Here is a 24,441-nt window from a genome sequence, read left to right as displayed (position 1 = left end):
TGAAAGATATGAGAGTAGGAATATCACTGGTTGCTGGCTACTGGATAAGACATATACACACACAAGGCTCTGTAGGAGAGATACATGCAACCCTAAAACATGATATCTACCCATGCACTCAAACATGCATGAACTGAAGACCTACCTTTTCAAAAAATTCAAATTTAACTACATAAGCTATCGATGTTCCACACCACTTTGTAACTGTAAAACATTACTGTAATTTTGCCTAACTGTAAATTGTTAGTCACACTGAAACGAAACGTGTTTTAGATAATAGTGGGATACAAGAATGCATAAATAAATAAACATAGAACTCATGACACACAACTGTCAATATCTCCCCAATCTTAATGATGTTTCACTTCCTCTCACACAGGTGACAGAGGATATCCCCAAAGCCGCCACCTCATTACCCCCATAGTGGCTCTAGAACAAGGCAGAGGAGTGCTATAATTATGCACATAAAAGCATAAGATCCATCACAGAGATAACCTTTGACACTGTATAGCTCACTGAGGAGTAGCCTAATGGTTGGTGAAGTGGACTGAGATCCTGGGGAACTGGGTTCAATTTCCACTGCAGCTCCTTGTGACTCTGGGCAAGTCACTTAACTCTCCATTGCCCTAGGTACAAAAACTTAGATTGAGAGCCTACTAAGGACAGAGAAAGTACCTGTATGTAATGTGTAGAGTGCTGTGTATATTTAGTAGCACTATAGAAATTAGTAGTATAGCCCAGCAAAGGTTTGCAAGATCTTTGTCACGTGATGCATGCCCCAAAATTATGCCAAACAATAAAGGCAGCCACTCCTGGAGGAAGAGAACCCCCAGGATGAAGCAGCAAATCAACTCATTGTTGAGTGCCTTCACCTCACCAGATAGGCCTAGCCACTACAAATGAAATAATATACAGACATTTTTGGTGAGTGTGTCAATTTATTCACAATGTGCAAATGCTGCCATTGGTGCGTGTCCTCCACCCCCCTCCACACACACTCTCCTCACACTCTCCTCCCTCCCTATCAACCCTTACCTTATCACTCCACACTTATACCTCCCCATCCACTTCCCCACACCCCCATCCCATCAGGTCCCTACCTAGTTAGCCACCCTATTTCCAACCCCTTCCTTTCCTACAGCCTCTAACCTGCCCTCCCTGGACACCCCTCCCTCTTGCCACCACAGGTGATGGGTTCAGCTCTGAACCACTCAGTGCATTATGGGTGCTTCTAGTACTGCTCCTGTCATCACTCACATCTGACCCTTCCTATTCTGTTGTCCTATAAAAGTCTAGAAACACCATGGGAGCTGACAGACACAGTATGTGAAGGAGATTGCATGGCAAGGAAGGATGAGTTGGCACAGGTGTGTCATTTGATCTGCATGGATCCTCAGGTCTCACAAGCTTCCTGCCATGTGGTTGCATGGTGGTGGTGCTGGTGGAGGTGGAAATAAAAGCATTTGGGTGCATGTTAGTGGTCTGTGTTATACCTTGGCCATATCTAGGGCAGCAGTGTGTTCTTACATGTTCCTACATAGTGCTGCCATTTCAACCCACAGGGCTGGCTGTACCTGACACATTTCCCTCACGTCCCCCTGTCTTCTCTCCTGTAGTTCCACTACTCATTGCATCACAGCCAGTTTCTCTGTCTGTTGTTTACACAGGACCTGATTTTGCTGCACAAGCCTTTGTGTACACTCAACCAATTGGTCTCATCGGTTCAAAGCCTGCCTCTGCTGGTGCCTTCTTCCACAATCCTCTGCTTCTGCTCTTGGCTCTTCCCCAGCATTGGGGGAAGGGGGAAAAGGCTCAATAACAATGTTGTGGTCATCCACTGGGTCCTGAAACTCCATGCTTACATACTCATTGCCACTGACATCATCTGTTTCTGGCTCTCCTGCATCTTGCTGACCCTCATCCTCATTGCTTCCCTGCACACCTGGGTGCTTGGTCCTGACTCTTCCTTAGGATTGGCTAGTGCACCTACATGTGAGGAAACAACCCTGCCGAGGTTCTTTTTTCTTAACGGCAAACAATGGTGTGTTATAAGGTGAATGGCACACTTCTATTATACCTTGATTCAGCAGTTGCTGGATCTGTTCTTTTGCTCCTTGTATAACTTCAGGCTTCAAGGGATACTGTCCTATTTTAGGTCCAACACATTTAGGTAGTAATTCAATATGATGGGCCTTTGAACCTCCCCTTACAGTGCGTCCGGGGAAGCCCAAAGATAATGCGGTAACTTTTCTAACGCTCTAGATACTGTCTGTTCAGCAAGAGTTGTCACAGCAAATATCAAAGAGCTATTCTGAGTAGGTTCTGGGATATCAAAATGAATTTGGAATTTGATTGTGTCAGCAGATCTCTGCCTAGCAGATTTACGGGGCACAGCAGGGCGTACAATAAAGGAGCTGTACCTTCTTGTCCTGCAAATTGGATCGTGACAACTTCTAACAAGGGGGTATCGGCAGAAACCCCGTCAAAACCCATAGTGGATAGCTTTAATTCCTTTTGTAATTTCATAGGGGCATTGACTAAAACTGAGCATGGCGCTCCAGTATCAACCATAAAAGATGCGGGAATACCCTGAATTTGTAACGTTACCATAGGGTCGCTACATCCTGCATGTGTGTGTATTACTCCTAGTCACTGTGTCTGCTGCTGCTCTTCAGGATTCCATAACGGAAAAGACTAATGCTGGGGATAGAAGGGATTATTTTGGGGACCCCCCTTTGGCTGGGGCCCACTCCTGCATTCTGAGGCTTAATGCCCAATATTATTACACTGCCAGCACTGGACATTATATTGGCGGGATGGACTAAGTTGTGTATCCCTGACACGGCCAGAAAAACCAAAACCTCCCTGTCTCCCACGAAAATTCCCTCTGCCTCGGAAATTCCCTCTAATGGCTGTCCTACCTCTGCCAGTCATATACAGGATGTGAGAGCTGTTATCAAAGTTAGAACAGAAAGGATAATTCTAGCAGTCAGGATTACCATGTTCATCATCACTGGGGTCAATTTGTGAAGAAATGTTAGGTTTTTGACCTTGTTTAAGTTTTTGATCTTGTTGATCTACAATTTGTCTTATTTGCATAGACATTAAATGAGTTTGCAGTTTCTGTATCACTTTGGTCTGTTTCTGGTTATTTTTCAAAAATATTCGACAGTGGTGTAAAATATGCTCTTTCATTTCTGGCCATGGTTTCTGAGCAATTCCTACAGTGTTATCTAAACCCTCTTTGATTTTAGTGGGTAGGGTTTCTTTAATCAGATGGTAAAATATCGGAAGACTATTGGGAGTGTCAAAGCACTCTTCCATTTCTTCTCTATATAATTGTTGTAATTTGAGCATGTATGTTTCTATAGGCTCATTGGTTTCCCATCATTGGGAAGTAAGGACTGAAAAATCTTTACGTGTTGGAAATTGAGTGTGAATGGCTGCCCATAATCTGGACTTATCATCATTAGAAAATTTGTCACCATCCCATGTATTTTCTGTGGCTGCATTACCGAAACTGGCAGCAGTGAAGAGATCAATAACATTAGCTTGTGGGATATGCCTTAACAGAGCCTTGATATCTCCTATGGCTAAAGTAGACCCCATAGGTAACTCAGTGAATTTGTGTATCCATTTATTTCCTCCCTCAGTGAGGTCTGGTAATTGTTGCGCTAAACTATTTAGTTCTACGTTTGAGTAGGGGGCATACTCAGTGTGTGGGACACCCGCGGACAATTTATTAAAAAAGAGGTAAAAGTTTGTGTGCTCGCAACAGAACAGGGGATTTGGGCGAGGAGAATTTGCCCTCATATTTTTCCCACATTATGAGTCCTTCTGTCATATATGTTTTAACCCTAGGACTCCATCTGGGGTCTGGGTAGGAGTGAATAAGGTCTCAAGCAACTTTCAGTTTCTCTGGAGTAACCGATCCCTCGCAGGGATACAGACTGGATTGCGGGTAAAGAGACTCAGACCAAACAGCTAAGTTATCAGCCCATGGTTGAACCCAATACCAGGATTGTTCATGTTGGGCCACATATTCATTAGAGGTGTTAGGGACTGCAACCGTATATCCTATAAGTTGATGATTTGTGGGTCCACAAGCAGTAGTAAAGTTGCCTGTGAGAATAGTTACAGTCTTAGATCTAGTACGGTTGGCAATCGCCGATCTAGGCGAGTTGTTCCCAAGCATGCGATAATCGCGAGACGTTTGGCCTAAACCATACCTTTTATAGACGTCTCATTCCAAATCGGTAATACTGCCTCGATGTTACTAACGTCTGCCTCTGTGACTAAGGCACGACGTGTCTTACGTGTTTTTTGAATTAACTCATCACGTAAGTCTGCAATATCTACATCAGCTAATTGTTTATCATTAGCATCACTCATAGCCAGAATAGAATTATTATCTTCTTCTGATACTTCTGGTAAAACATCACCTGGCTGTAAAAGGGGCGTGGGTGTTAAATCCACATCTCCTTTAATTTGTACAGTTACCCTATCAACTATGGTATTTGATGACTTTGGTCCTGCAGTAAAATTGATCAGATCTGGGTATAATTTCTCGTAACCTACAGCTCTTCCGCAGGGCAAGACCCTGATAGGGTCAGAGCATGGTGAGTCATTATATGGTGGAGGCGCCGGTGGAGCTGTAGCTTTCGGCGGAGGGGGTGGAAATTTACTGGAATCGGGTAAAGATTTGACTTCTAATTTTTTGTTTCCAACCAGAATCCATTTATTTACAGCTTGTAGGTGTTTAATATGAGATTTGCCCTTCTTATGTTTTTCATTATAATCAATTGCCTTCAAAGTGGGCAGATCAAAAGATCCGTTCACAGGCCAACAAAAATCGGTTTGTTTTTTGTTCCATTTATATCATTTATTGCAAATCTCAGTGAGGGGCTTCTTTTCTAGTGGGAAGTATATAATTACTATCTCAAGAAGTGTGGCCATTTTACACTCAATACTGTGAATAATATAAGGGAAAGGGAAATGGGACTTGATATACCGCCTTTCTGAGGTTTTTGCAACTACATTCAAAGTGGTTTACATATATTCAGGTACTTATTTTTGTACCAGGGGTAATGGAGGGTTACGTGACTTGCCCAGAGTCACAAGGAGCTGCAGTGGGAATCAGAAAAGAAATATTCAACTTACCACTCTTTGTCCTAACGCGGACTATCAGTCCAGGTATCCTGCGGCTTGAACTGGAGGCCTCTTGTACTGAGTGTAGCGTCCCAGGTATCCCGCAGCTTGAACTGTGACTATTATTACTCGTCCTATAGTCGGATCCCCTTGTCCAGCGTCCCAGATCACAGTTCTATCCGACTCTATCCAAGTATAAAACCCCAAAACTTAGATTCACTTATGTTATCTTGCCCCTTCCATGTCAGGTGAGCCTTTGGAATATCCCGCAGCCTGAATCCAAACGCCTTGACCCTTAAGGGGTCCCCCAATCACGTCAGAGTCACAAATGTTAATTTCTAGTCTTTTTACCACCACCCCAAATTATTATGTACCAGCCACCCACAATTTGGAGTGATAAAAGACCAAGGCCACTTATGAGAAAAGCAATTTTTATTACTTACCAAATACAGATACAATCAATAGTTTCTCATGGAAGAACAGCTCTTCTATACAAAAGTACTATCCGAGACTGTCTCTTCAAAGTAATACCCTGATCAAGATGCTTACATACTAAAATTGGCAAGCTAAATATACATTCACTTCTACAGGTAATTTTCCACTTTTACAAGGTACTTTCCACAGAGGCCCATACAGTTCTCTTTTTCCACGTTATCCTGTTTATGAGGTTTTTATGACTTCTCTTTTCTCTGAAATGCCTGTACTCTTCTGGTACGTCTCTTTTCCCAGAACAAAGAGTGTCTTCAGCATCTCATAAGTTTCTAAAGTCACACAGGTTAACTGTTTATTCTTTTAGGCCCTGGTTTTAAGGCTCATGGCTGTGCCCATATTCTACAAGCTCATACATGCCTATACATGCATAAAGCACTTCTTGTGGATATGGAGACATCAATTGTTTCAAGGTAGTGTGGCATGTAGTTTTGCCATAGCACCAGCTCTACCCTACTGAGCTATGTAGTCTGTTCCTTCAGAAACAGTACAGAGATCCAGGCCTTTGTATTTGCAATGCAAGACTTGTTCCCACATCAACCGTGTGGTTTTAAAACACATCTCATTATTCAGATATGTGTTATAGGCCTGACATGCCCATTCATATGCCAATTTCAGACAGAGAGAAGTGTCTAACAAACAAATGCCTTTTGAAGTGGAATCTGCCTCAACAATTGAGGATGTCATATACTCCCAGGCAGGCTCTACAATATCTGTAATGCCTAGTCCCTCTGTGACACCACACATCTTGCATCATCACCTGACAGTAGTCTGCATGTGCAGGGGAAGGTGCTGGTGTGTAGCTTTGCCTCATTAGTATGTACATGTAACCTGTCTAAGGGCTGTCTTGCAAAAACTGGTCCCAAATCCATGAGAAGCCATGGTTTGAAAAACTGTTCACGTCCTGCTTTCTAGTGCACTAGATGGTGCTCACTGACCACTCATTTACAGAGCACCCCCACAGGCTTATAGCATGCAGCCACAGGTAAAAGTGAAAACAAAAGAATGATGACTTACAAGCATTGTCTACTTTGTCTAATGTGTCATGGCCTTCCAATTCATGAACCACCTCTTCATCTACTGTCTGTAGTACAAGTCTATCAATGGCTGTCAGCGTATCCTTGCCCTTCCTGAGTTCTAGCTGCAGCCCTGGACTTGGCATCTCGGTGTAGTGGTCTCCATTTTCTTGTTAGGTCCTCTGTGTGTCCCTGTTATTGTGGTATAAGCATTAAGGCAGTGACAGATGCCTATCCATTCACATTGTTTGCTGTATGCGCTTATCTATTGTCCAGGCCTTCCAAACAGGGTGTGCTGGTGTTCCAGAATCTCCCTGACTAGTAACTCAACCTCCCTAGAGGCAAAGTTGCCTTTGCAAGAAAGCACCTCCTTTCTGCTTGTCATAGTGAACCATAAAACAGAAGGTCAAGACAATCTTCAACAATATGTATTTTGACATTAATGCAATGTCTGGTTGTTCACACCAGCATCATTTAACTGTTGATGCTGTGGATGTCCATCTTTGCAAAATTATTCTCAGCTGTAAATGGACATGTGGGATGGAGGACCATGTTTGAAAATTTGTTGAAACCTGATGTTTAGAAGAGGCCTCAGAACTGTGTGTGCTGTACTGACCACATACCTCTCTTGTGCCCCACAAAAGAAAGGTGGATTAATATATGGGAAAAAAGATGTTTGTACAATCTACATGGAGCTGGAATCATTTACTCTACATAGTGGATTTTTGTGTGGACACCTGACACAAGAGCACAGTGATACAGACTGTCTGAGGCATCAGTTTTACAAGTGGGTCGACCTAGTTTGTGTGGCATATGTGATGAGAAATCAAATTAGCATATGCATTTAGCATTTCAGAATGTTTATGCTGTGCAATTATGCACACTGTGACATGCTTTATATGGTCTGCATCTGTAGCAGCTGTTATATACACTGTAATGTCCGACATGACAGATGTCTCTCCACCAGCCATTTGCTTGCTCCCATTTGTCAAAGGTCTATAGGACCTATAAAGCTCTGCCTCCATGCAACCTGGTGCTGAAGCATTGTTACATGCAGCAGGACCTTTCAGCTCATTTGATATGTTGTGATTGTACTCTCTGTGCTGTAATGTGAACATAATCTGTCTGAACAGCAGTTCCAGATGCTGCGTATTCCAGGGGAGCTGCTACTGACCTCATTGCTCGTTCCCACCGCTGACTGCAAGCTGTGTAATTGGAGTCCAGAGATGGCTGCTACCAAGGGAAAGGGCTGGGGAGGCCCACGCCAAAGTCAGGGGAAGGGGATCAGCTATGTACTATACCTGTTTAGATTTGTCCAAGCATTATGGGTAATATGAAGGCTGGATGGGAGTTATGATATGGTAGTCCTTGCTTTCAGGTTCCACTGCTCAAAGGGTGATGCCATGAGGTGGGTTACGGACACTCACCCAAACATCATACTTGTCTCTCAGGTTGCATGCACTTCATGTTCTACAAGTGACCACTGCTGTGGCTGTAGTGGCCATGAGATGTGTATTGTACATCATCTCAATGTGGAACAGGCCATGATCTCAGGCACATCTCATAGTGACCATATATTATGTATTTCTGCTTATATTTGGTGATGATCCCATTGTACCTGTTGTGAGGGTAGGTTAACTTAATCACTGCAGTTGATGCCACACTGTAAATGCAGGGTCTGTGTTGATGAGTGATACCATGAAGAACACTGTATGTATATAGGGTAGAGTGTTGTGAGGGTATTTGATATCTACATTCCAAATACTTTTTTGAAAACATGAATACAGTTTATTTTGAATTAGCATTATTTAAAACCCCCTGTCATTGTCAACTGCCCAGCAAAACCCAGATAGATGACTCCATGGGCTCGCCTGCATCTGTTGGAGCATGGAGATGCGAGTCTAGATATGCAAGGGCCTCTCTCATGTCACATTGTTCTGCCTGGAACTCCATCATTTGGATCTGCACATGGGCTAGTGTCTCCATTATTGTGTCAAAGCCCTGCTGCATCTTCATACAAAATGTATAATGATGCAACAATCCTTAAGCATCACCGGAATTGCACTGGTCCTCATGCATAGCAGATGCTTTTGTACAGATCTTTCTGCTGCTGTATGTGGCAGATGATGCTGAGGAGTGTTGCTGGAGGGGCATGGTGACGGGTTTGCTCATGCCATACTGTTAGAGGGGGTTAAAAGAGGAAAAAAAGATTTTTTTTTTCTTACCTGGGGTGGCCTGGGATGATTAGGCACGTCCCAGGCTTGGAAAGGGGTACGGGAAGGGCTCTGGTGGGGTGGTCCCTTGGGTTTCGGGCTGATTCGGGGCCCGGCATTTGAAGGGGCGCTGCTGAGGCAGCGCAACAGTTCGGTGGGTCTTTGGGCCCTGTTTTAGGGCCGGTTGAGGTGAGTGGGACTGGCGCCAGGTTTACTGGACTCCCAGGAACGATTAGGCACGTTCCCGGGAGCGAAGAAGAGCACCGGGCAGTTCCGGTGTTGGAGGGGCCGGGATTGGGCCGATTACGGCGACTGGTGGGTTTCCGGGGCCTTTTCGGGCCTGGGAAGGAGCGCAGGCCGCGAAACAGGGCATTTTGGGCCCTGTTGCGGCTGTTCTGCAGGGCCGGATGTGAAGAGGAGAGGCGGGAGGAGCGAAGGAATTTGTGCATGAGGCAGCGCGCCTCATGCATGAATCGGCGACGCGCATCGGCGAAAAAAACTCCGTGTAGGCCGAAGCCGGGGCCTAAATTTTGGGCCGGCTTCGGAGCTTTTTTGTTTTTAGCTCTGTTTTTGTTTGTGGACGTCCGGGACCAGAACGGAGGGAAGTCTAGACGTCAGAAGAAAATCATCTTCAAGGTAAGGGGGTTTTTATTTAAAACTTTTAATTAGCTTAATTTTAAATTGTGTAAATGCGTTCTTTTATTTTTAAAAAAATAAAGGGTTAAAGTTTTTTAAATTCTGATTTTGGTTTTGTGTTCGGGGAATTTTTTAGGATTTTTGTGGTGAGTTAGTTTTTGAATTTTTAAATAGGGGTTTTTGATGGGCGTGGGTTTAATAGGGTTAGGAAAGAGTTAATTTTTTAAATTTGACAGAGTAGGTCCGGGAGGGGACTTAGAAATTTTTGGGATGATTTTTGATTGGATTTTGGATTTTGAGAAAGGTTTAGGATAGGTTATTTAGGGGCGGACTTTGGAATTTGGGATTTTTAAAATTGGAAATTAGGGGTGTGTAGGGAATGTGGGGTTGGATTTTTGGTTGGAGTTGGAAGTATTTCTGATAATTTTTCGGGTAATTTTTGCCAAAAATATATGGTTTCCATTATTTTCAATGGGAAAAGTAGTTTTAAAATGGAGCTGGAGCAGTGTTGCCCAACATTCCGCAGGTCAGCTCAGCCAATTTGGAATGTTGAAAAGGGTTGGTGATTGGCTGAGTGGACCTCGGAATGGCAAGCTGGGCTGGTCTCCTAGGAAACGGTGGTTGCAGGCAGCTGGTGAGAGTGTGTTGGACAGTCTGAGAGAGAGGAGGTGTAGTTGGTGATGTGGAGAATTGTATGGTGTTTGAGAGTTTTAATTTGAGAGATTTTACTGTGAAATTGGTTAAGGTTTAGTGGGAAGGTTACAGGTTAAAAGAGAAGATTTTGAGGGTGTTTTAGTGGGATTTTTGGGGTTAAGGGGCTAATTATAAAGGAAACAGGGGAAGGGTCTAGAAAGGATTGTTTAGGAAATAGTGTAGTTAAGCAAAGGTTAAGCATATAGGGATAGGGGTTAAGTAGGGGTTAAGTTGTGGGTTAATAGGGGCACAGCTTAGGTTTAAATTGAATGGAATGTGGAATGAAGATATGTGTTGTGAATAAATGGTGAAAAGAAGAAGACTGCCAAACACACCTGTGTTAGTGCTAGTTAGGGTATAAAAAAAGTTTAGGTAGAGAAGGAAAGGATCTGACAGAGAGGGAATTTGAAATTACTTTTATTTTTTCAGCTAGAAGGCCACAGTGGAGAAAAAAAAAAACCATTTGCTTCCCTGAAGTGCAGAATCCTTATTGGTTTAAACAGAGTAGATAGGGTCTTGCTTCCATTTACTTTAAATTTAAGAAAAGGTTTAGGAGGAAGAGTCGTGTACACATTCTTCTGAAGACGACTGCAAGGGCCCCGACGCAAGAAAGATTTCGCTGCACGTTTGGGAGAAAAGAAGTCTGAAGCATCAGCAGCTAAGTGACTGTGGGGAAAAACAGGACTGGGGTAAAAGATAAGGGAAAAGTGGGAGAGACTTACCTGTGAAGGGAAAAGGAAAAGAGAAAGAAAATAAATAAAGCACTTACCTGTTCCTGTAAAAAGTGAGTGGAGACATCTCCTGAAAAACATAAAAGTTGACACAAAGTATCAAATTCAGAAAGAAAGTTAACAAAAGGGGTATTAAGAAAAGTTTAAAAGGGGAACAGAACTAAAGAAAAAGAAATGTAATACTTATCTGACTCCTTTAGTCTGATGCAGCGGTGTGAACTCCTGGAAAGGAAAAAAAAAGTATTTGTTAGAGTTAACTGTTGGGTTTGTTGTACAATTCTTAATTGCATTAAAATTATTTTGTCTATTTCACTGAAAAAGGGGTACTAATAAATGTTACTTTGTTATTGATAAGAAACCTGTTGCTGTCTGGGTTTGTATGCTCAAGCAAGCAAGTATCCTGAAATTTAGTTTCATTTCCTCACTGGGCCTGAGGGGCTGAGTGACGTGGTTAGTTATTGTACTCACTCCTCATTCTTGGTGTCAGGTGTTCCAACAAGGCTGCCACGACTACAACCATCAAGTTGTTGGAACACCGCCATCTTATACATCACACTCAAGAGTGTGGGGGTGTGAACAATACAAAGGCTGATGAGCTGACCTGTGCATCCTTCTCTTTCTCCACTATTTTGAATGGTGGCAGGCCAGCATATAGTCCTCCTCCTCCCCCTCAGCTGCACCAATATGACCCACAGGCAGATGTGCAGCAGCTTTAATGCACACTGGGAGCCCCTATTCAACAGTGCCTATATGACGAGTGTGTTGTGGGGGCAGATGTCCCTCTGAGATGGATCCTGGAGGTGGTGGCAGGATAGCCTCTCCAACATTGTTCACTTCCCTGGCCCCTTCAGCATCCTTCACCTTGCCATAGCAGCCAGATCTCTGTCCTCATCATCATTTTTCTGCTCTTCCTCTTCGTATTCCTCAGTCTCCCCAGCTGTTTCATCATCCTTCTCCTGCTCCTCTGATGAGCAGGTATCGCTGGCAAACTGATAACCTGTGTGAACATAGAAGACAGAAGGTATGTGAAGGGCATGCTACATGTGATTTGACTATATTATATTTGTGGGTGCAAGTGTTATATTGGCAACATATCAGAAACCTTAGACAAAGCAGCCTAATGGCAGGTCTCTCAGGTGGCTGACCTTTATCACATGCTGTTAGACTGCACTGGTTCTGATAAGGGATAGGATGCTCCCTAAAGAGCACCCTGCAATGTGTCATGGTGATACAATGGGAGCATACAGGAAGTGGGGACATTGGCATAAGTGTTCTGGCATCTTTGTGTGAGTGTAAGATGTCTGCCATCAAACAGGTCCTAAGGGTTGAAATTAGGGCCCACTGTTTGGCTGAAGGTGGCACATGCAGTGGGCATGTGACATAGAATTATGATAGGTGTTTTGCAGCTTTGGAGATGTTTGTTACTCAAAAGCAGTGATGTCAGTTCTGCTGCAGGTTGGTAGCCATCGGTGTAGATGTTGGGTAATGTGGATTGACCAGTGCCAGAATCATGTAGTATGAGCCAATGGTGTCCACTTGTTCCCTCCTGCTGCTTTTCTGTGTAGCTCAGTGTTATATTCTATGTTGGTCACTGGGCTCCTAGGGAGAGGCAAAGTAACAAAGAAATGTACATCTGCAAGCACAACGGTATTTCATGTGTGCTCTGAGTTATGGCTTGTTCTGCACATGGCAGATAATACTGGGAGGAGGAGAGGCTGTATGTTATCACCAGCAGTGACATACTGGATGGATGGGACATATGGGATGGTATTGACTTGGATCTGTGCTGGAATAATAGGCTACCCACTTTCTTCCCGAAGATGCTGTTTGTTGCATTGCATCAGGCTTGGGTGTTTATGACATATCCTTCTATATCAGGCCTTCAGAGTATCTATCCCCTTCCAGACATGGTGGTGCCTGGAACTCGTGTTATGGGACTGGGCAAGACAGTTGACCACATCACACTTTCAGCAAGTGCTGCTTTTTTGGAGTTGCTGTACCGGATCTGAAGCCAGGTTTGCTACATGTGTGAGGTGAATCCCAATGTGGATATACTGAAGAGGTGGAACACTGTTTGACAGCCTACGGCACACTACTTGTATCTGTTATATTGAACAATCCATTCTGTTCCATGATATTGCCTTGTTTCATGGTATTTGATTCTTCTGGCAGCATGGTCATTGGGTTTGCGGGCTTTAGGATCCACAGTTATTGGTGTATTTTTATACTGATGTTTCATAGCTGCTTGAAATACCATGCAATTAAGTAAAAAGCATAGTCTTAGTACACCTTACTGTGTCTGCCTCTATCTTGTTTTAAATTATCAGAGCTAAAATGGCGACTGGTTTTTATACAGACGCCTACATTGTCAACCAATTGGGCTTAAGCTGAAAACTTAAAGGGATAGCAAACTCTGTTCCCTAATCACCTTGAAACTTGACGTAACCCATTAACACTAATCTCCATCCTCTTAAATGCTTTAGAAGAAGGCTTTCCATTCCACCCAGTTGTTGAAACTGTCTGGAGCTAAAGATTTTAATCTGTATATCCAACGTTATTCTCTCTGGACTAATGTGCGATCCCTGTCATTCCCCCCCCCCCCCCCCCCCCCGCATATAGATTCTGGAATATGCTCTATTACTATACATTTGTAGTTCTCGAATTTATGTAACATTTCAATGCTATGGGAGACTAAGGGAGCTTCAATTCACTGATGTTTTAAGTTGTATTTGTGATTGCTAAGCTGTTGCTTTAATGGCTGCGTGCTCTTTCCCACATACAATTTTGAACAAGTGCACATTAAAATATATACTACATGCGTGGTGTCACAATTAGTATCAAACCTCAATTGGTATTTTCTTGTATCCAAAGGGTTGATGAAAAACTCAGCTGTTATCATACTGGGGCAGAATTTATATTTCCTGCACTCTTTATGCCCATGAGAGGGAACAACATTGGTTTTGGATATCTTATCTTGTAAGATCTCTTTCAAGTTTTGATTACGTGTATATGCAAATCTTAACTTATGGTTTTGGAAATTGGGGTGCACTTGCATGATTTTCCAGTGCTTTTTTAATATCTGCACCACCTTGTTCATCCCCTGGGTGTATCTTAAAACATAAGTTTGTAGATTTTCTTCCTTATCTGTTGTCTTGTTGTCTTGTAATAATTGACACTGACGATTATATTTGGCTTGGGTAAAGGCAATTTGTCGCTACATGTTCGGGATATCCCCTGGCATTGAACTTCTGCAATACCTTTTTGGCTTGATCTTTAAATGTAGAAGTATGGCTACAAATCCTACAATACCTTAACAATTGTGAAAAGGGCAGGCTCTCCTTCGTCGTCTTAGGGTGGTTACTACTATAATGCAACAGAGTATTATGGTACGTAGGTTTAATATAGACCGATGTATTGAATGTGTTATGCTGTTGAGTAATTAACACATCTAAAAAATTAATTTGAACTTCTGATTGTTGCATGGTGAACTGTACACTCGTATCTCTTTTGTTCAACCAATCCAAAAATTGTTCTAAGTGATCCACATCCCCGTTCCATAGCAAAAAGACATCATCTATGTATCGATACCACTTGGCTACATGGTGAGACCATGGGTTGTTTCCTAACCAGCAATTCTCACAGTGAACTATATACAAACAAGCTGTTGTGGGAGCACATGTTGCTCCCATGGCCACTCCTTTTTTTTGCTGATAGAATTGGTATTTGAATAGAAATTTTTTTTTTTTTTTAAAGCTGTAGTAGCCAGTTTAATCAAAAAAGAAGTCGGAATTTGATGGGGACAAAGTCTGGTTTCTAGACTTTGTTCTAAAATACTACTGATAGGTGATTTAAATATGCCGGATGTTGATTGGGGTGTCCCGGCTGCGGGGTCGTCTAGAAGCAAAGAGATCTTAGATTCCCTACAGGAAGAATTGTTCCAGCAGTGGGTAGCGGAACTGACGTGGGATGGAGCTGTTCTGGACCTGGTGCTTACAAATGGAGAGTACGTTTTTGACATCAAGGTGGCAGACCATTTGGCATGTAGTGATCATCGTATGGTATGGTTCAATATTAAAACAGAAGAGAGGGCTCACTCGAGATTGAAGTTCCTGGATTTCAAAGGAACTAACTTTGCCGAGATGGGGGAATTTCTCAAGGAACAGTTAGCGGGATGGGAACAGCTGAAGGATGTAGAACTGCAATGGATGAGACTGACAGGAGCTATATTAATGGCGACTAAACTTTATGTTAGAAAATTACATAAAAGTAAGAGGAAAAGAAGGCCTCTCTGGTACTCGAATGTAGTAGCTGAAAAGATAAGGGAAAGGAGGCTAGCCTTTGCACGTTATAAGACGACTCAGAAAGATGAAGACAGGAGAGAATAAATAAATAAGCAAAGAGAAGCTGGAAAAGCTATCAGGTAAGCGAAGCGGCAAATGGAGGAAAAGATAGCTAATACGGTAAAATTGGGGGACAAGACCTTTTTCATATATGTAAGTGACAAGAAGTGCCAAAGCTGAGGGAGAGAAATATGTGGAAGATGATAAGGAAAAAGCTGAACTGCTTAACGATTATTTTAGCTCTGTGTTCACGAATGAAAGACCGGGGGTAGGGCTGCAGAAAACAAAGGCTAAAGGGGATGGATGTATGGTAGACCAAGACCTGTTTACGGAGGAATGTATTCCAGAGGAGCTTGCCAAACTAAAAGTAGACAAAGCGATGGGGCCTGATGGGACCAAGGGTGCTTAAGGAACTCGGAGAAGTTCTGTCGGTTCCGCTGACAGACCTCTTCAATGCTTCCTTAGAAACTGGAATGGTCCCGGTGGACTGGAGAAGGGCGGATGTGGTTCCTTTGCACAAGAGTGGAAGTAAGGAAGAGGTTGGGAATTACAGACCTGTCAGTCTGACCTTGGTGGTGAGTAAGCTAATGGAAACCCTTCTTTGTGACATTTCTTGAACTACATGGAATGCGAGACCAGAGGCAGCATGGCTTCACTAGTGGCAGGTCATGTCAAACGAATCTGACTGTCTTCTTCGACTGGGTGACGAAACAGTTGGATGTGGGAGGGGCGCTTAATGTGGTATACTTGAATTTCAGCAAAGCCTTTGACACGGTTCCGCACAGGCGACTGATAAATAAATTGAGTGCCCTTGGTGCAGGACCTAGAGTAACTGATTGGGTAAAAAATTGGTTGAATGGTTGGAGACAGAGGGTGGTGGTAAATTGAGCTTGCTCTGAGGAAAAGGAGGTCGTCAGTGGAGTACCGCAGGGATCAGTCCTAGGGCCGGCTCTTTTTAACATCTTTGTGAGCGATATTGATGAAAGGCTGTCTGGTAAGGTTTGTCTCTTTGCGGATGATACTAAACTCTACAACAGGGTGGACACGCTGGAGGGTGTGAATGACATGAGGAAGGACCTAGTGAAGCTAGAGGAATGGACCGATATTTGGCAACTAAGGTTTAATCCCAAAAAATGCAGGGTCATGCACTTGGGTCGCAAAAATCCAAGGAAACGGTACAGTTTAGGGGGTGTAGTGCTTCAGTGTGCGAAGGAAGAGCGGGACTTGGGGGTGATTGTGTCTGATGACCTTAAAGCTTTCAAACAGGTAGAAAAAGCGATGGCCAAAGCCAGAAGGATGCTTGGGTGCATAAAGAGAGGCATAACCAGCAGGAAAAAGGAGGTGATAGTGCCGTTGTATAAGTCTCTGGTGAGGCCTCATTTGGAGTACTGCGTGCAGTTCCAGAGATCACAACTAAGGAAAGATATAAACAGGATGGAGTCGGTCCAGAGGGCAGCTACGAAATTAGTAAGCGGTCTTGAATGTAAAAATTATAGGAACAGGCTTATGAACCTCAACAAGTATACGGTGGAAGAGAGGAGGGAGAGAGGAGACATGATAGAAATGTTTAAATATCTCAAGGGCATTGATGTACAGGAAGAGAGCCTTTTTCAAATGAAGGAGAGCTGTGGAATGAGGGGGCATATGACAAAGTTAAGAGGGAATAGGCTTAGGAGTAACCTAAGGAAGTATTATTTCACAGAAAGGGTGGTGGAGGCGTGGAATGGCTTCCCAGTGGAGGTGGTGGAGTCGAGGACTGTTCCAGAATTTAAAAAGGCATGGGATAAGCATGTGGAATCGCTTAGGGACAGGAAGAATTAGGGGTTACAGAGGATAGGCAGACTGGATGAGTCATATGGCCTTTATCTGCCGTCATGTTTCTATGTAAGCAATCTTATTGAGGAAGCGAAGTGTAAAGAGATTGCCACCATTTTCGCTCACCCAAAACAATAGAGAATGCTAGGGGGCACTTGTAACAATTAAAAAAAAAATTTAAAATAGCTCCCAAGTCCATAGCTCCCTTACCTTGGGTGCTGAACCCCCAAATCCCCCCCAAAACCCAGTGCCCACAACTCTACACCATTACCATAGCACTTATGGCTGAAGGGGGGCACCTAGATGTGGGTACAGTGGGTTTTGGGGGCGGTTTGGAGCGCTCCCATTTAGCAGCACAAGTGTAACAGGTGGGGGGAGGATGGGCTTGGGTCCACCTGCCTGAAGTCCACTGCACCCACTAACAACTGCTCCAGGGACCTGAAACTGGTGTGTTGGAGCTGGGTATGACATTTGAGGCTTGCATACAGGCTGGAAAAAAAGTTTTTAAAGTTCTTTTTTTTTGGTGGGAGGGGGTTAGTGACCACTGGGGGAGTCAGGGGAGGTCATCCCCGTTTCCCTCCGGTGGTCATCTGGGCAGTTGGGGCACTTTTTGGGGACTTGTTCGTGGAAAAAAAAGGGTCCAAAAAAGTGACCCAAATTCTCGCTTTTGGCGCCCTTCTTTTTTCCATTATCGGCCGAGCGTGCCCATCTCTCCTCGGCCAATAAACATGCCCCAGTCCCGCCTTCACCACGCCTCCGACACACCCCCATCAACTTTGTTCATTCCCGTGACAGACTGCAGTTGGAGGTGCCCAAAATCGGCTTTCGATTATACCGATTTGGGCGCCCATGAAAGGCGCCCATCTCCCGATTTGGGTTATAATATGGGCGTCTTTCTTTTTCAAAAATAAGCTGGATAGTCACCTTTCCCCATGGCATCCAGCATCCTTCCCTACCTTTGAACCCCCCAACATAGTATAAAAATATGTAGGCAAATATTAAACTGAACTCCCAAAAAGCCACAGTGCAACTCCAACGAAAGAGAAAAAGAAAAAGTGATGCATGTCCCCATGTACTGTGTAAATATAAAGACAGCAGATTAGATGCAAATTTCAGCTAAACACTTTAATATTACCAGGATTTATAAAACTCAAATGAAGGGGAGGATCCAAGATGGCCACTGCTGTCATCTGATAGACCTTCTAGCTCTCTGAATCTTACTGTGTTTTGAGATGCCGAAGAGGAGAGGCCGCCCTGCCTCCGCTGCCCCTTAGTGGCAAACCCCTTCTTCAGAAGCCGGTCCTTTGCAGGCATATTTTTGGAGAGCGGGGGTACCGGCGATGTCGGGAAGCAGCCCGCTGGCCCGCTCTGAGGTGGATGGAGACCCGGAGCATTCCCTGGGCTAGAGCTGTCACTCAGTCCCGACACGAGAGCTCCTCTCCCACAGCTAGGTGGTGGTAGCTCTCCGTTGCTGGCATCCTCAACCTCAGTTCCCATGGTTGGTGTGGGAGAGGAGAGACGGGAGGTGGTTCAATCATCCGAGGGAACTCAGAGAAATGGAGAACCTGAGACGCCGATGGAGGGAATGGCATCAGTGACAGTCGATGCAGTGAGAGGGTTTAAAGCTGTAGGTATGGAGCAGGAAATTTCCACTAGCAAATCTGAGGTAATATTGACTCAGTTTCCTATATCTATACTTAAACCCACTGAAGTAACCTTGGATAGCTTATGGGCTTTAATAGTGGATCTAGGCAAAGCACTTTGTCCCCAAATACAAAAATTGTCACAAGATTTATCTGTATTAGAAAAGAAAACTAAAGAAACTGATTGTAAGGTGGAGACATCAATTCAATAAAATAAAGTGTATGAAAAAGATATTCAGCAGATACGGTCTTGTCAAAGACAATATTATTAAAGATCTGACATATCTAAGGAGGAAAACTGAATCCTTTGAGAACTTTTCAAGGAGTAATAATTTCTGATTTCTTAACTTTCCTAAGCAATTTACAGTTTCCCCACGAGATATGTTGAGAAAATATATTAAAGAAATACTAGGAGTCATTGAAGAAAGTATTCCGCCATTCTCACAAGTATACTATTTGCCTACTAAATTATCGACGAGTGAACAAAATCAAGGCAACCAGGAATTGGATGTTTCAGAATTGTTGGAGTCTTCAGATAATTTATTTCCATTTTCCATTTTGAATTGGTGGTGGCATCAACTTTGATTGTCACTGTTGCTTTGACTCCTGATAAGAACTGGATAATGAAATTATTCTTTAAAAATAGAAATAAAACTTTTTTGGGTCTGAGAATCCAAATTTTTCCTGATGTCTCCAAGGAAACCCAGAAGAGACGTCAACAATTTCTGCTGATGAAGTCAGGTGTTCTTCAACTGAGGGCTACTTTCTTTTTAAGATATTTATTTGTAGCATTTGTATCCCACGTTTTCCCACCAATTTGCAGGCTCAATGCGGCTTACATTTGTCGTAATGGCAGTTGCCATTTCCGGGTAGCAGCATTACAAATGGTATTACGTTAAGGTGCATACGTATTTAGTAACATACATGGAAAATAACATATATGGACCAGATCATGGTATATATATATATATATCATGTGTATACATACATGGTAGAGAAGAATACATTATGGTGTTGCATGAAGGTTCCTGAGTAATAAATTGGTTTATAACATACATTAGTTCCTCAACTATAGAGAGACCCTGTTTGACATAAGGTTTGAGGTGGTAGTGCTTGATCATTAATAGCAAAGAGGTTAATCAGTCATGTGATGAGGTTTCGGTTTTGTGTAGATCATGTATAGTGTTATTGTTTGGTATTTAGGATGGGTGTTTATGGTATGCCTTCTTGAAAAGATCTGTTTTCAAAAGCCTTCGGAAAACGGTTAAGTCTTGCGTTGTTTTTATGGCTTTCGGTAGTGCGTTCCATAGCTGCGTGCAGATGTATGAGAAGCTAGTTGCGTATGTGGATTTATATTTTAGCCATTTTCAGTTAGGGTAGTGGAGATTGAGGAATGTGCGTGATGATCTTTTTGCATTCCTGATAAGCAAGTCTATAAGGTCTGACATATAGGTTGGGGCTTCCCCATAAATGATTTTGTGGACCAGGGTGCACACTTTGAACGCAATTCGTTCCTTTAATGGGAGCCAGTGTAGTTTTTCTCTTAGGGGTTTGGCGCTTTCGTATTTCGTTTTCCCAAATATGAGTCTGGCTGCTGTGTTTTGAGTGGTTTGGAGCTTCTTAATGATTTGTTCTTTGCATCCGGCGTAGATGGAATTGCAGTAGTCTAGATGACTTAGCACCATTGATTGTACTAGGCTGCGGAAAACATCCCTTGGGAAGAATGGTTTGATTCTTTTAAGTTTCCACATTGAGTAGAACATTTTCTTTGCTGTACTTTTTGCATGATCTTCGAGTGTGAGATTTCGGTCAATTGTGACTCCCAGAATTTTCAGGCTGTTTAAGACCGGGAGGGTGTAATTTGGGATGTTTATGGTATTGGGTTTGTTTGTGTTGTACTGTGAGGACAGGATGAGACACTGTGTTTTTTCTGCGTTTAGTTTTAGTTGGAATGCGTCTGCCCATGAGTTCATTGTTTAGATGCTGTGTGTGATTTCGCTTGTGATTTCGGTTATGTTTTGTTTAAACAGGATGTATATCGTGACATCGTCTGCATAAATGTACGGGTTGAATCCTTGGTTGCACAACGATTTGGCTAAAGGTGTCATCATTAAGTTAAAAAGGGTTAGTGAGAGAGGTGATTCTTGTGGTACTCCGCATTCAGGTTTCCATGGTGTTGATGCTTTTGATTTAGAAGTCACTTGATAAGTTCTTGTTGTTAGGAAGTCTTTAAACCATCTTCGTACGTTTCCTCCAATCTCGAAGTAGTCTAAAATGTTAGAGAGTATTTGGTGACTGACCATGTCGAACGCAAATATCCTTGCAAATGTGTCATTAAATACCAGTCAATTAAGTATGTGTTTTTCGATCCTCCCCAACTTACAGCTTTCTTAACAGCTAAAATAAATATTGGGGTATCCCAATAAATAGCTCTCTTTATATGCATTTAATTGGTACCTTTAGGTTTATCAGACGAAGCAACTTCCTGATTTGTATCTTATAATTTGAGTTTCCATTGTTTAACACCTTGGATCTTGATTAGTGGACTTGAGTAATGTCTGGCAAAAAAATGATTTTTCTTCTTTTCTTTTTTCCCTTTAGTAAAAGAGTATTGTTGAGTCAGTCTATACTTTTCAGTACAAGTATTATGCTTGATTATTATTGAAAATTTGATAAATTAAAATTTAAAAAAAGATGGAAATTTCAAAAACTGACATATTTCAATCGCTATACTATAGGTTAACAAATACAAAGAAAACATAAAATGGAAAATGTGAGGATACCATTTTATTGGACTGAATACATTTTTCAATTAGCTTTCAGAGGCCAAAACCTCTTTCCTCAGGTCATAAGTACATAAGTAGTGCCATACTGGGAAAGACCAAAGGTCCATCTAGCCCAGCATCCTGTCACCGACAGTGGCCAATCCAGGTCAAGGGCACCTGGCACGCTCCCCAAACGTAAAAACATTCCAGACAAGTTATACTTAAAAATGAGGAATTTTTCCAGTCCATTTAATAGCGGTCTATGGACTTGTCCTTTAGGAATCTATCTAACCCCTTTTTAAACTCCGTCAAGCTAACCGCCCGTACCACGTTCTCCGGCAATGAATTCCAGAGTCTAATTACACGTTGGGTGAAGAAAAATTTTCTCCGATTCGTTTTAAATTTACCACACTGTAGCTTCAACTCATGCCCTCTAGTCCTAGTATTTTTGGATAGCGTGAACAGTCGCTTCACATCCACCCGATCCATTCCACTCATTATTTTATACACTTCTATCATATCTCCCCTCAGCCGTCTCTTCTCCAAGCTGAAAAGCCCTAGCCTTCTCAGCCTCTCTTCATAGGAAAGTCGTCCCATCCCCACTATCATTTTCGTCGCCCTTCGCTGTACCTTTTCCAATTCTACTATATCTTTTTTGAGATACGGAGACCAGTACTGAACACAATACTCCAGGTGCGGTCGCACCATGGAGCGATACAACGGCATTATAACATCCGCACACCTGGACTCCATACCCTTCTTAATAACACCCAACATTCTATTCGCTTTCCTAGCCGCAGCAGCACACTGAGCAGAAGGTTTCAGCGTATCATCGACGACGACACCCAGATCCCTTTCTTGATCCGTAACTCCTAACGCGGAACCTTGCAAGACGTAGCTATAATTCGGGTTCCTCTTACCCACATGCATCACTTTGCACTTGTCAACATTGAACTTCATCTGCCACTTGCACGCCCATTCTCCCAGTCTCGCAAGGTCCTCCTGTAATCGTTCACATTCCTCCTGCGACTTGACGACCCTGAATAATTTTGTGTCATCGGCGAATTTAATTACCTCACTAGTTATTCCCATCTCTAGGTCATTTATAAATACATTAAAAAGCAACGGACCCAGCACAGACCCCTGCGGGACCCCACTAACTACCCTCCTCCACTGAGAATACTGGCCACGCAATCCTACTCTCTGCTTCCTATCTTTCAACCAGTTCTTAATCCATAATAATACCCTACCTCCGATTCCATGACTCTGCAATTTCTTCAGGAGTCTTTCGTGCGGCACTTTGTCAAACGCCTTCTGAAAATCCAGATATACAATATCAACCGGCTCCCCATTGTCCACATGTTTGCTTACCCCCTCAAAAAAATGCATTAGATTGGTGAGGCAAGACTTCCCTTCACTAAATCCGTGCTGACTTTGTCTCATCAGTCCATGTTTTTGTATATGCTCTGCAATTTTATTCTTAATAATAGCCTCCACCATCTTGCCCGGCACCGACGTCAGACTCACCGGTCTATAATTTCCCGGATCTCCTCTGGAACCTTTCTTAAAAATCGGAGTAACATTGGCTACCCTCCAGTCTTCCGGTATTACACTCGATTTTAGGGACAGATTGCATATTTCTAACAGTAGCTCCGCAAGTTCATTTTTTAGTTCTATTAATACTCTGGGATGAATACCATCAGGTCCCGGTGATTTACTACTCTTCAGCTTGCTGAACTGACCCATTACATCCTCCAAGGTTACAGAGAATTTGTTTAGTTTCTCCGACTCCCCCGCTTCAAATATTCTTTCCGGCACCGGTGTCCCCCCCAAATCCTCCTCGGTGAAGACCGAAGCAAAGAATTCATTTAATTTCTCCGCTACGGCTTTGTCCTCCTTGATCGCCCCTTTAACACCATTTTCGTCCAGCGGCCCAACCGACTCTTTGGCCGGTTTCCTGCTTTTAATGTATCTAAAAAAGTTTTTACTATGTATTTTTGCTTCCAACGCTAATTTCTTCTCAAAGTCCTTTTTTGCCCTCCTTATCTCCGCTTTGCATTTGGCTTGGCATTCCTTAGGACAGTATACTGCTGTTATGGTATTCTGTTCTGACATGAGATGGTGGATTTGATCTCCAAACCATAAGTCAAAAATGTATTAAAATTAGTCCACTAAAGATATCACCTTATTTCCATTTTCTGTATTTATTAACATAGCTACCACACTACTTCATCCTAAACTAAAAATAAAATTCATTTTTTCCTACCTTTGCTGTCTGGCCATTTACTTTTTCTAATTGTGTTGGTTCCAGTCTCTTGTTTCTTCTTTCCTCAAGATCTTCTTAACTCTTGCCAGAGTCTGCCCCCTCTCTTTCCCCCTTTCCATATAGCATCTGCCCCCTCTCTCTCCTCACTTCCATCCACTCAGGTCCCTCTATCTCCCCAGTTCCATCCAGCATCTGCATCTTCCCCCTTCCCCTTCTATTCGGCACCTTCCTCTCCTTCTCATTCAGTGTCTAACCCTCCCTACATCCAGCATCTGCCACCTCTGTCCCCCTTTCCATCTGGCATCTGACCCCTCACCCCCCTCATCCAGCATCTGGCCATCCTCTTCTCCCTACATCCAGTGCTTGCCACCTCTCCCTCCCCTTCCATCCAGCATCTGAACCCTCTCTACCCCTCATCCAGCCTCTGGCCTGCCTCTTCTCCCTCCATCCAGCTTTTGCCATTACTCTCCTCCCTTCCATCTGACATCTGTTCCTCCCTCCCCCCTCCATCCAGCATCTGTCCCATCTCTTCTCCCTTCCATTGGCATCTGTTCCCTCTCCCCTCTCCCTCCATTCTCCATCCAGTGTCTGCCCCTCCCCTCCATCTGTTTGCCCTTTTTTCAGTACCCCAACATCCAGCATCTAACCCCTCTCTCTCCCCCCACCAGAAACCCCCACTGCCACTG

Source organism: Microcaecilia unicolor, chromosome 1 (genome assembly GCF_901765095.1).
Source record: "Microcaecilia unicolor chromosome 1, aMicUni1.1, whole genome shotgun sequence".
Taxonomy (NCBI): domain Eukaryota; kingdom Metazoa; phylum Chordata; class Amphibia; order Gymnophiona; family Siphonopidae; genus Microcaecilia; species Microcaecilia unicolor.
The sequence above is the reverse complement of the archived record's forward strand: the minus strand, read 5'-3'. Positions refer to the sequence as shown.